Source organism: Doryrhamphus excisus, chromosome 3, assembly GCF_030265055.1.
Source record: "Doryrhamphus excisus isolate RoL2022-K1 chromosome 3, RoL_Dexc_1.0, whole genome shotgun sequence".
Lineage (NCBI taxonomy): Eukaryota > Metazoa > Chordata > Actinopteri > Syngnathiformes > Syngnathidae > Doryrhamphus > Doryrhamphus excisus.
In genome coordinates this window covers 30,811,069-30,823,538 of record NC_080468.1, presented here as the reverse complement: position 1 = coordinate 30,823,538, position 12,470 = coordinate 30,811,069, and the positions used below count along the sequence as shown (strand labels likewise).

Sequence of the window (12,470 nt, the reverse complement as noted above, 5' to 3'; positions counted from 1 at the left end):
TCACTCACTCACCGAGGGTGGCAGACGCACAATTTACAGGCTCTGACCGCCTGTGGCTATCCCACGTGGTTTTTGTTTTTGTTTTTTTTTCCTTTTTTTGTCATAGCCAACACACAAAGGGCCACCAAACCCGACCCTGAGAAGCCAAACGGAAGACGGAAAAGCCCCTTATGCCACTGGTTTGTGGAGGAAACTTGGAAGGCCTCCACCAGACAAGATCATCGTGTCAGATTCCATCCAGCAGTTGATCAATGCGACACTCACAGGGCCCCGGGAAGCGCGCACGAAACCTGAGCATCAGGAGCCGGTGGGAGACTGCAGGAGGCAAGGCTGACAAAAAGTGGCTGACACCCTCTGGAGACCGGCTGCTGCGAGGGAAACGGGGTCCACGGAGTGCGCAGACACAGTGCCCCGCTACCACGAGCCATTTCCTCTGCAGAATTACTGCTCAGGGGGCACCAAACGTGAGCACGTTCAGTGCATTTCTTTCAGCATCATCCACAAGATGCACCCTGCCAGAGTCTGCTGTTGCTGTTTACACAAGAAGGAGAAGTGCACCGTTCCTGGAAGCGCTGCAATACCAGGTCGATGCGTGGAGCGGATGGCGCAAGCCCCAATCGCAGCTCCCTGTTCCAAAAAGCAATTTAATATTTAGTCCCCTGTTGGGGGACGTATCAGATATTAAACTGATAAGAACAGATACTACACTTGATCTTAGCCAAAAGGCCGAGAAGCGATGCCGATGGGCGCTCGTAGGGGAGGAGGGCACTTCCGGCATGACAAGCTAAAGGACCGGTTGCACGCATGTTCGAATAAAATGTAGACGGAACAAACATAGCGTCAGTTATCACCCTTATATCCATTCGCTTAGACAATAGAAAGTGTTTGAATGTGCTGAAGAAGAAATGTGCCCGTGACCCTGATCGGAGACCCCCAGCGAGCCCCGGGTCCTGGAGGTGCCTGGAAGCGCCAACAGCGACCCTGCAGATGTTCACGTTAATCCTGCAAGAATGTGTCAAGAAAAGAACTCGTAAAACAATGAAAGTAATTACTCTCTCACACACACACACACACACACACACACACACACACACATAGACAAACAGACACAGCTTGCACAACTGCCTCCCCCCAGTTTTGCACGACCATGCCGTAGGGGACCCCTGAAAGAGAATAAAACGAGAGGGGCGTGAACTGCATATTCACAGTGGAGCGGCATGCCACTGGGTATGTGGTTTCACTGTCCTCGCTGCGAGTAACTTTGAATATTGTTGTCTGTCTCTTCTGTATTCCTGCATTTGAGTGTTTTTTTTTACAAGTGTCACAGGAGTTTGAACCTGACAACCCACTGACTCATGACGACCTCGCATGTCTACACGCGTCAGGGTTAAACATATTGGCCTCTCATGTTACATGGTGTGACTAGGCACGTGGAGTCAGTACTCCAGTCTCCCCATTGAACGTCTGCAGCAACTGCACTAAGCCACTTGCTGCCGCTGCCTTTGCTCAGAATGAAGTCACACGAGAGCCACACAGACCGACTCCTTGAGACAACCAGAGTACGTTCTCTGAATTTGGACACAGGTCCAGTGGCTGGGCTTGTTGCGGGCGACCTGATGAGACCACCACTTAGCATGTGGCATGTGCGAGAGACTCCTCCGGGCGAGACCGCTCCAATTCATACTTACCTGGCAGGGGAGATACCATGATCAAGAAGGTGGTTCACCCAGGGCGAGGCTCAGCCATTGCACATGGGCTGAGCTGACCTCTGCGAATTCCCCAAATGTGGGAATCTCGACTGCATAATTTGTGATAGTGGGGGACTGCGTTCGCGCTCTCCCCTGATCCCGTGTTTAAAACAAGAGGCAGGTGCAGCGCCGTGCCGAGCTCCTTGGCTTGCGAGTGCAGCCGGACTCGAGCAAGAAACGACCAGGCCAGCACCACCAACGCTTGCTGGAAAGGTCTGCCCGTCCGCGGGAGACAACCAACCAACCAGCCGAGAGGCCGATCTGCTCTCAGTCAGGAAACCTCAATGAAAAACGGCAACCAGGCAGAGAAAGGGGCGTCGGCCAAGCGCCTCCACTTTACCAGCACACCGGAACCACTGGCCACAGTGGACCAGGTGGCCGTCAGAAACAACCGTCCAACTCAAGCGGAAGCGGCTCAAATTGCTGATGTCGCTCTCAGCGGCCTTCCCAGCCGCAGAGGCAACTGCTTCGGATCTTTATGTCCAAGGAAGGCAAGCAGCGACACCCAAGATGGAAGCCACAACATTGTGGTTCATGGTAAACCTACCCGCACAGGCCAGCTCCTGCACTTTGAGTCCCTTCGCCCACTGGAACCCGAGCCAGAAGCTGTCAGAAGCGCAAACAAGAGAGCCGAAAATACCGGGTCACTCACTCACCGAGGGTGGCAGACGCACAATTTACAGGCTCTGACCGCCTGTGGCTATCCCACGTGGTTTTTGTTTTTGTTTTTTTTTCCTTTTTTTGTCATAGCCAACACACAAAGGGCCACCAAACCCGACCCTGAGAAGCCAAACGGAAGACGGAAAAGCCCCTTATGCCACTGGTTTGTGGAGGAAACTTGGAAGGCCTCCACCAGACAAGATCATCGTGTCAGATTCCATCCAGCAGTTGATCAATGCGACACTCACAGGGCCCCGGGAAGCGCGCACGAAACCTGAGCATCAGGAGCCGGTGGGAGACTGCAGGAGGCAAGGCTGACAAAAAGTGGCTGACACCCTCTGGAGACCGGCTGCTGCGAGGGAAACGGGGTCCACGGAGTGCGCAGACACAGTGCCCCGCTACCACGAGCCATTTCCTCTGCAGAATTACTGCTCAGGGGGCACCAAACGTGAGCACGTTCAGTGCATTTCTTTCAGCATCATCCACAAGATGCACCCTGCCAGAGTCTGCTGTTGCTGTTTACACAAGAAGGAGAAGTGCACCGTTCCTGGAAGCGCTGCAATACCAGGTCGATGCGTGGAGCGGATGGCGCAAGCCCCAATCGCAGCTCCCTGTTCCAAAAAGCAATTTAATATTTAGTCCCCTGTTGGGGGACGTATCAGATATTAAACTGATAAGAACAGATTTTTTTTTTTTTTTTTTGAAACTGTTTATTGTCACTAATACAAAATTTCACCACATTTCATTATTTTTGAAAACTGCCCTTTAAAAAAATGTAAAATACACACCACATTTAATATAAAAGTGTTCAATTAACTTTTTGTTTTCGTTAAAAACTAGTGCTGTGGGCAATAAAATGTGTAAAATTTGTACAAAACATTTTAAAATATCATAAAAAAGAAGCTTCAATGTCTTCTGTTGTACAGGAGCGCAGTGAGTCCTTATCAATGGTCTCTACATCCCACTCTCCCAGACAGCTAATCTCCAGGACACTGTCAGGGTACCCTCAGATCCTTATCCGTCTTCTCTGTCTCCTCCTTCTTCTCTCGGAGAGTCAGGCTGCCGCTGCCGAGACCTTTTCCGTGAAGCTCCGGGTGCCACCTCCGGGTGGGCACAGACGATTCTTCTTTGTGGCTGTGTCCTTGGCCTGCCGCTTGCAGCTGCCAGGGTTGCTGCAGCCATTCGGATCACAGCCACGGGGGGGATCTGTCTGTGCCTCCTTACCAGCAAGTTGCGGGAGGTCCAGATGGCGTCTTTGATGGCGGCGAGGGTGAGCCACTGCTTTCCGAAGTCTTTGTAGGTTGACTTCTGGTGGCTCACCCCGTAGAGCACAAGCTTTTCATTTAGGACCTCCCTTGCTGGCAAGTCCGGGAAATTTAGGTCGCCGGCTGTCGCCCACAGGTCTACGGCAGCACTGCACTCCCAGAGGAGGTGCCTCACCGACTCCGGTGCGCCACAACCCGGTCGGGGGCAAGTTGGGTTCGCTGACATTCCTCGGGAGTGCATAACAGACCTGACTGGGAGGATCTCGTGGGCCACCATCCATGACAGGTCCCGAAGTCTGTCTGGGAGAGCAGGATGGTTCACGTTGCGCCAAACCGATGTGGGCTCGCCGAATGCAAGCCCGCGCACTGGACTCACTGGGTCCCGCTCCTGCACAACAGAAATGACAGAGCGATGATTTTTTAAAATGTCAACTGTTTGTCTTTCCAAATTAAAATGTTTTTTTAAAAAGTCCTTATAAATATATATGCCGGTGGTAAGTTAAAAGCCACAGGTATCGTTAGGTCTGTTGGAATCAGTTTTAGTTTTCTTAAGTAGGAGCCCATCCAGTAACGTACCAAGGCTTTGGTCTTGGTAGTACTGGATGGGCCCACAGCATTTTCCATGTGCAATGATGTGTATCTTGCGCCTAAAACAGTTTCAGATATGATTCTTGAATTGAAAAAATATAAAATGGCGTAAGATTTAAATAACTGCTTTAAAATTTACACTGTGGTTAAGATATTTCTTGTGAGTGAGGCTCCTCCTTCACTCCAGTGGGTGAGGGTTGGAGGGGAAGAGCCTCCCTTCCCGGCCGGCGTCTGGGTGTCGGTCGTTCCTGGAGTCTGCCATTAAAAGTTCGCTTCTCACGAGGGGTTGACTGCAAAACAATATTTAAAAAGGACAATTCATTCGGGGAGCCCGAGGGGAAGACTCGAGGCTCCTCCAGTGAAGAACTGTCAGAGAGAGCCTCAGGCCTTCCCCGCTTCTCTGATAAAACGGAGGAATCCGACAGCTCTGAAGCTAGTCTTTTTGCTTGTTGGCCGCTTGGTGGGATGGGTTCTTCTTCAGATTCAGGTGATGGTAGGCTGACTTCCAGGTGAGTGCACCCTTCGCTTGCCAGCAGACCACTCTGAGTCATGGATTCTGGGGCCTCTGTAAGCCCCTCCCTCTGTCCCGCCTCACCTGTTTCTCCTCCAATCACAGGTTTTGGCGGGAGATTTGAATTGTTTTGGGTCTCAACAGCCATATTGGCCCCAGCATTTTCCTCTCCATTTTTCTGTTCTTTTCCAGCCTTTAGCTTGTTGGCAAAGGATTTCGGGCAGTCTCTGAAGAGATGGTTTGAGTCTCCACAGAGGTTGCACTTTCTGCCATTGGTACATTGTTCAAAAGTATGTCCAATTTCTCTACATTTCCGACACACAGTCTGCTGACATGCCTCTGCCAGGTGCCCGTGCTCTCCACACTTGCGGCAGAGCTTGGGCTGACCCTGGTAGTGTATGTAGCCTCGGTTTTCTCCCAGAACTATCATTGATGGGAGATGTTTCAGACCCTGGAAGCCCTGAGGGTCCTGCCATTGCTGGATGGGGACCCTCCAGGCACAGTTCCAGATGCCATCTTCATCCCTCACCTTCATAGCCTGGCCTTTAACCGTGCAATATCTTCCCAGCCAAAAGCAAATGTCATCTGCGGTCACTGTCTCATTAAACATTCTAACAATAACGGTTTTAGCCGCATTGTCAGTCAGTTTTTCAACGTTGAACACAGGCAACTGGGATTTCACATCTTCATAACGCGTCCAAAATTCTCTCAAAGTTGCAGCAGACTGGAAACTTACATCATAGCCTTTGTTGTAAGGCAGTGCCAAAATGCAGTTGAGGTCATCAGGTTTAAATTGAAGGATTTTTTGGATGATTTTTCTGGAAAAATCCAATCTGGACAGTCCCAGTGACTCACCCTCCATTTCCTTATATGTGAAACGCACACTGTGGTGCCTCCGCATACCGGCATAGCTGGCCGACATGGTGGAGGCACCACCAACTGAAATTTTCCTGCTCAATAAGAGAGTTAAAACAAATAAATACTTAAAAAAGCAATAAATACAAAAAACCAAACTTACCTTGCACTGCTGCGGGAATAAGAAAAGTTAAAATACACTGAAAAGCGTAGGAAATTTCCTCCCGAATGTTGGCAGAATTCTATGCACCTGAAGCATACAATTCTCCACCCAAAGGAGGTGACCGCAGTCTTAGCCAAAAGGCCGAGAAGCGATGCCGATGGGCGCTCGTAGGGGAGGAGGGCACTTCCGGCATGACAAGCTAAAGGACCGGTTGCACGCATGTTCGAATAAAATGTAGACGGAACAAACATAGCGTCAGTTATCACCCTTATATCCATTCGCTTAGACAATAGAAAGTGTTTGAATGTGCTGAAGAAGAAATGTGCCCGTGACCCTGATCGGAGACCCCCAGCGAGCCCCGGGTCCTGGAGGTGCCTGGAAGCGCCAACAGCGACCCTGCAGATGTTCACGTTAATCCTGCAAGAATGTGTCAAGAAAAGAACTCGTAAAACAATGAAAGTAATTACTCTCTCACACACACACACACACACACACACACACACACACACACACATAGACAAACAGACACAGCTTGCACAACTGCCTCCCCCCAGTTTTGCACGACCATGCCGTAGGGGACCCCTGAAAGAGAATAAAACGAGAGGGGCGTGAACTGCATATTCACAGTGGAGCGGCATGCCACTGGGTATGTGGTTTCACTGTCCTCGCTGCGAGTAACTTTGAATATTGTTGTCTGTCTCTTCTGTATTCCTGCATTTGAGTGTTTTTTTTTACAAGTGTCACAGGAGTTTGAACCTGACAACCCACTGACTCATGACGACCTCGCATGTCTACACGCGTCAGGGTTAAACATATTGGCCTCTCATGTTACATGGTGTGACTAGGCACGTGGAGTCAGTACTCCAGTCTCCCCATTGAACGTCTGCAGCAACTGCACTAAGCCACTTGCTGCCGCTGCCTTTGCTCAGAATGAAGTCACACGAGAGCCACACAGACCGACTCCTTGAGACAACCAGAGTACGTTCTCTGAATTTGGACACAGGTCCAGTGGCTGGGCTTGTTGCGGGCGACCTGATGAGACCACCACTTAGCATGTGGCATGTGCGAGAGACTCCTCCGGGCGAGACCGCTCCAATTCATACTTACCTGGCAGGGGAGATACCATGATCAAGAAGGTGGTTCACCCAGGGCGAGGCTCAGCCATTGCACATGGGCTGAGCTGACCTCTGCGAATTCCCCAAATGTGGGAATCTCGACTGCATAATTTGTGATAGTGGGGGACTGCGTTCGCGCTCTCCCCTGATCCCGTGTTTAAAACAAGAGGCAGGTGCAGCGCCGTGCCGAGCTCCTTGGCTTGCGAGTGCAGCCGGACTCGAGCAAGAAACGACCAGGCCAGCACTACCAACGCTTGCTGGAAAGGTCTGCCCGTCCGCGGGAGACAACCAACCAACCAGCCGAGAGGCCGATCTGCTCTCAGTCAGGAAACCTCAATGAAAAACGGCAACCAGGCAGAGAAAGGGGCGTCGGCCAAGCGCCTCCACTTTACCAGCACACCGGAACCACTGGCCACAGTGGACCAGGTGGCCGTCAGAAACAACCGTCCAACTCAAGCGGAAGCGGCTCAAATTGCTGATGTCGCTCTCAGCGGCCATCCCAGCCGCAGAGGCAACTGCTTCGGATCTTTATGTCCAAGGAAGGCAAGCAGCGACACCCAAGATGGAAGCCACAACATTGTGGTTCATGGTAAACCTACCCGCACAGGCCAGCTCCTGCACTTTGAGTCCCTTCGCCCACTGGAACCCGAGCCAGAAGCTGTCAGAAGCGCAAACAAGAGAGCAGAAAATACCGGGTCACTCACTCACCGAGGGTGGCAGACGCACAATTTACAGGCTCTGACCGCCTGTGGCTATCCCACGTGGTTTTTGTTTTTGTTTTTTTTCCTCTTTTTGTCATAGCCAACACACAAAGGGCCACCAAACCCGACCCTGAGAAGCCAAACGGAAGACGGAAAAGCCCCTTATGCCACTGGTTTGTGGAGGAAACTTGGAAGGCCTCCACCAGACAAGATCATCGTGTCAGATTCCATCCAGCGGTTGATCAATGCGACACTCACAGGGCCCCGGGAAGCGCGCACGAAACCTGAGCATCAGGAGCCGGTGGGAGACTGCAGGAGGCAAGGCTGACAAAAAGTGGCTGACACCCTCTGGAGACCGGCTGCTGCGAGGGAAACGGGGTCCACGGAGTGCGCAGACACAGTGCCCCGCTACCACGAGCCATTTCCTCTGCAGAATTACTGCTCAGGGGGCACCAAACGTGAGCACGTTCAGTGCATTTCTTTCAGCATCATCCACAAGATGCACCCTGCCAGAGTCTGCTGTTGCTGTTTACACAAGAAGGAGAAGTGCACCGTTCCTGGAAGCGCTGCAATACCAGGTCGATGCGTGGAGCGGATGGCGCAAGGCCCAATCGCAGCTCCCTGTTCCAAAAAGCAATTTAATATTTAGTCCCCTGTTGGGGGACGTATCAGATATTAAACTGATAAGAACAGATACTACACTTGATCTTAGCCAAAAGGCCGAGAAGCGATGCCGATGGGCGCTCGTAGGGGAGGAGGGCACTTCCGGCATGACAAGCTAAAGGACCGGTTGCACGCATGTTCGAATAAAATGTAGACGGAACAAACATAGCGTCAGTTATCACCCTTATATCCATTCGCTTAGACAATAGAAAGTGTTTGAATGTGCTGAAGAAGAAATGTGCCCGTGACCCTGATCGGAGACCCCCAGCGAGCCCCGGGTCCTGGAGGTGCCTGGAAGCGCCAACAGCGACCCTGCAGATGTTCACGTTAATCCTGCAAGAATGTGTCAAGAAAAGAACTCGTAAAACAATGAAAGTAATTACTCTCTCACACACACACACACACACACACACACACACACACACATAGACAAACAGACACAGCTTGCACAACTGCCTCCCCCCAGTTTTGCACGACCATGCCGTAGGGGACCCCTGAAAGAGAATAAAACGAGAGGGGCGTGAACTGCATATTCACAGTGGAGCGGCATGCCACTGGGTATGTGGTTTCACTGTCCTCGCTGCGAGTAACTTTGAATATTGTTGTCTGTCTCTTCTGTATTCCTGCATTTGAGTGTTTTTTTTTACAAGTGTCACAGGAGTTTGAACCTGACAACCCACTGACTCATGACGACCTCGCATGTCTACACGCGTCAGGGTTAAACATATTGGCCTCTCATGTTACATGGTGTGACTAGGCACGTGGAGTCAGTACTCCAGTCTCCCCATTGAACGTCTGCAGCAACTGCACTAAGCCACTTGCTGCCGCTGCCTTTGCTCAGAATGAAGTCACACGAGAGCCACACAGACCGACTCCTTGAGACAACCAGAGTACGTTCTCTGAATTTGGACACAGGTCCAGTGGCTGGGCTTGTTGCGGGCGACCTGATGAGACCACCACTTAGCATGTGGCATGTGCGAGAGACTCCTCCGGGCGAGACCGCTCCAATTCATACTTACCTGGCAGGGGAGATACCATGATCAAGAAGGTGGTTCACCCAGGGCGAGGCTCAGCCATTGCACATGGGCTGAGCTGACCTCTGCCAATTCCCCAAATGTGGGAATCTCGACTGCATAATTTGTGATAGTGGGGGACTGCGTTCGCGCTCTCCCCTGATCCCGTGTTTAAAACAAGAGGCAGGTGCAGCGCCGTGCCGAGCTCCTTGGCTTGCGAGTGCAGCCGGACTCGAGCAAGAAACGACCAGGCCAGCACCACCAACGCTTGCTGGAAAGGTCTGCCCGTCCGCGGGAGACAACCAACCAACCAGCCGAGAGGCCGATCTGCTCTCAGTCAGGAAACCTCAATGAAAAACGGCAACCAGGCAGAGAAAGGGGCGTCGGCCAAGCGCCTCCACTTTACCAGCACACCGGAACCACTGGCCACAGTGGACCAGGTGGCCGTCAGAAACAACCGTCCAACTCAAGCGGAAGCGGCTCAAATTGCTGATGTCGCTCTCAGCGGCCTTCCCAGCCGCAGAGGCAACTGCTTCGGATCTTTATGTCCAAGGAAGGCAAGCAGCGACACCCAAGATGGAAGCCACAACATTGTGGTTCATGGTAAACCTACCCGCACAGGCCAGCTCCTGCACTTTGAGTCCCTTCGCCCACTGGAACCCGAGCCAGAAGCTGTCAGAAGCGCAAACAAGAGAGCCGAAAATACCGGGTCACTCACTCACCGAGGGTGGCAGACGCACAATTTACAGGCTCTGACCGCCTGTGGCTATCCCACGTGGTTTTTGTTTTTGTTTTTTTTTCCTTTTTTTGTCATAGCCAACACACAAAGGGCCACCAAACCCGACCCTGAGAAGCCAAACGGAAGACGGAAAAGCCCCTTATGCCACTGGTTTGTGGAGGAAACTTGGAAGGCCTCCACCAGACAAGATCATCGTGTCAGATTCCATCCAGCAGTTGATCAATGCGACACTCACAGGGCCCCGGGAAGCGCGCACGAAACCTGAGCATCAGGAGCCGGTGGGAGACTGCAGGAGGCAAGGCTGACAAAAAGTGGCTGACACCCTCTGGAGACCGGCTGCTGCGAGGGAAACGGGGTCCACGGAGTGCGCAGACACAGTGCCCCGCTACCACGAGCCATTTCCTCTGCAGAATTACTGCTCAGGGGGCACCAAACGTGAGCACGTTCAGTGCATTTCTTTCAGCATCATCCACAAGATGCACCCTGCCAGAGTCTGCTGTTGCTGTTTACACAAGAAGGAGAAGTGCACCGTTCCTGGAAGCGCTGCAATACCAGGTCGATGCGTGGAGCGGATGGCGCAAGCCCCAATCGCAGCTCCCTGTTCCAAAAAGCAATTTAATATTTAGTCCCCTGTTGGGGGACGTATCAGATATTAAACTGATAAGAACAGATACTACACTTGATCTTAGCCAAAAGGCCGAGAAGCGATGCCGATGGGCGCTCGTAGGGGAGGAGGGCACTTCCGGCATGACAAGCTAAAGGACCGGTTGCACGCATGTTCGAATAAAATGTAGACGGAACAAACATAGCGTCAGTTATCACCCTTATATCCATTCGCTTAGACAATAGAAAGTGTTTGAATGTGCTGAAGAAGAAATGTGCCCGTGACCCTGATCGGAGACCCCCAGCGAGCCCCGGGTCCTGGAGGTGCCTGGAAGCGCCAACAGCGACCCTGCAGATGTTCACGTTAATCCTGCAAGAATGTGTCAAGAAAAGAACTCGCAAAACAATGAAAGTAATTACTCTCTCACACACACACACACACACACACACACACACACATAGACAAACAGACACAGCTTGCACAACTGCCTCCCCCCAGTTTTGCACGACCATGCCGTAGGGGACCCCTGAAAGAGAATAAAACGAGAGGGGCGTGAACTGCATATTCACAGTGGAGCGGCATGCCACTGGGTATGTGGTTTCACTGTCCTCGCTGCGAGTAACTTTGAATATTGTTGTCTGTCTCTTCTGTATTCCTGCATTTGAGTGTTTTTTTTTACAAGTGTCACAGGAGTTTGAACCTGACAACCCACTGACTCATGACGACCTCGCATGTCTACACGCGTCAGGGTTAAACATATTGGCCTCTCATGTTACATGGTGTGACTAGGCACGTGGAGTCAGTACTCCAGTCTCCCCATTGAACGTCTGCAGCAACTGCACTAAGCCACTTGCTGCCGCTGCCTTTGCTCAGAATGAAGTCACACGAGAGCCACACAGACCGACTCCTTGAGACAACCAGAGTACGTTCTCTGAATTTGGACACAGGTCCAGTGGCTGGGCTTGTTGCGGGCGACCTGATGAGACCACCACTTAGCATGTGGCATGTGCGAGAGACTCCTCCGGGCGAGACCGCTCCAATTCATACTTACCTGGCAGGGGAGATACCATGATCAAGAAGGTGGTTCACCCAGGGCGAGGCTCAGCCATTGCACATGGGCTGAGCTGACCTCTGCGAATTCCCCAAATGTGGGAATCTCGACTGCATAATTTGTGATAGTGGGGGACTGCGTTCGCGCTCTCCCCTGATCCCGTGTTTAAAACAAGAGGCAGGTGCAGCGCCGTGCCGAGCTCCTTGGCTTGCGAGTGCAGCCGGACTCGAGCAAGAAACGACCAGGCCAGCACCACCAACGCTTGCTGGAAAGGTCTGCCCGTCCGCGGGAGACAACCAACCAACCAGCCGAGAGGCCGATCTGCTCTCAGTCAGGAAACCTCAATGAAAAACGGCAACCAGGCAGAGAAAGGGGCGTCGGCCAAGCGCCTCCACTTTACCAGCACACCGGAACCACTGGCCACAGTGGACCAGGTGGCCGTCAGAAACAACCGTCCAACTCAAGCGGAAGCGGCTCAAATTGCTGATGTCGCTCTCAGCGGCCTTCCCAGCCGCAGAGGCAACTGCTTCGGATCTTTATGTCCAAGGAAGGCAAGCAGCGACACCCAAGATGGAAGCCACAACATTGTGGTTCATGGTAAACCTACCCGCACAGGCCAGCTCCTGCACTTTGAGTCCCTTCGCCCACTGGAACCCGAGCCAGAAGCTGTCAGAAGCGCAAACAAGAGAGCCGAAAATACCGGGTCACTCACTCACCGAGGGTGGCAGACGCACAATTTACAGGCTCTGACCGCCTGTGGCTATCCCACGTGGTTTTTGTTTTTGTTTTTTTTT

The 12,470-nt window shown here is 52.1% G+C and overlaps 7 non-coding genes and 1 pseudogene across 7 annotated transcripts; 4 read left to right on the top strand and 4 right to left on the bottom strand.

The window, feature by feature from the left end:
• Positions 1-547: 547 nt before the first annotated feature.
• Positions 548-738, bottom strand: LOC131126899 (U2 spliceosomal RNA). Its single transcript, XR_009129414.1, has one exon. It is a non-coding gene; the product is annotated as a U2 spliceosomal RNA (small nuclear RNA).
• Positions 739-1,680: 942 nt separating this feature from the next.
• LOC131126812 (U1 spliceosomal RNA) lies at positions 1,681-1,844 on the top strand. Its single transcript, XR_009129331.1, has one exon. It is a non-coding gene; the product is annotated as a U1 spliceosomal RNA (small nuclear RNA).
• A 1,095-nt stretch (positions 1,845-2,939) lies between these two features.
• Positions 2,940-3,120, bottom strand: LOC131126953 (U2 spliceosomal RNA; annotated as a pseudogene).
• Positions 3,121-6,889: 3,769 nt separating this feature from the next.
• On the top strand, positions 6,890-7,053 carry LOC131126810 (U1 spliceosomal RNA). Its single transcript, XR_009129329.1, has one exon. It is a non-coding gene; the product is annotated as a U1 spliceosomal RNA (small nuclear RNA).
• A 1,094-nt stretch (positions 7,054-8,147) lies between these two features.
• Positions 8,148-8,338, bottom strand: LOC131126944 (U2 spliceosomal RNA). The gene has a single exon (XR_009129458.1). It is a non-coding gene; the product is annotated as a U2 spliceosomal RNA (small nuclear RNA).
• Positions 8,339-9,280: 942 nt separating this feature from the next.
• On the top strand, positions 9,281-9,444 carry LOC131126861 (U1 spliceosomal RNA). The gene has a single exon (XR_009129379.1). It is a non-coding gene; the product is annotated as a U1 spliceosomal RNA (small nuclear RNA).
• Positions 9,445-10,539: 1,095 nt separating this feature from the next.
• On the bottom strand, positions 10,540-10,730 carry LOC131126898 (U2 spliceosomal RNA). The gene has a single exon (XR_009129413.1). It is a non-coding gene; the product is annotated as a U2 spliceosomal RNA (small nuclear RNA).
• A 938-nt stretch (positions 10,731-11,668) lies between these two features.
• LOC131126809 (U1 spliceosomal RNA) lies at positions 11,669-11,832 on the top strand. Its single transcript, XR_009129328.1, has one exon. It is a non-coding gene; the product is annotated as a U1 spliceosomal RNA (small nuclear RNA).
• Positions 11,833-12,470: the final 638 nt, after the last annotated feature.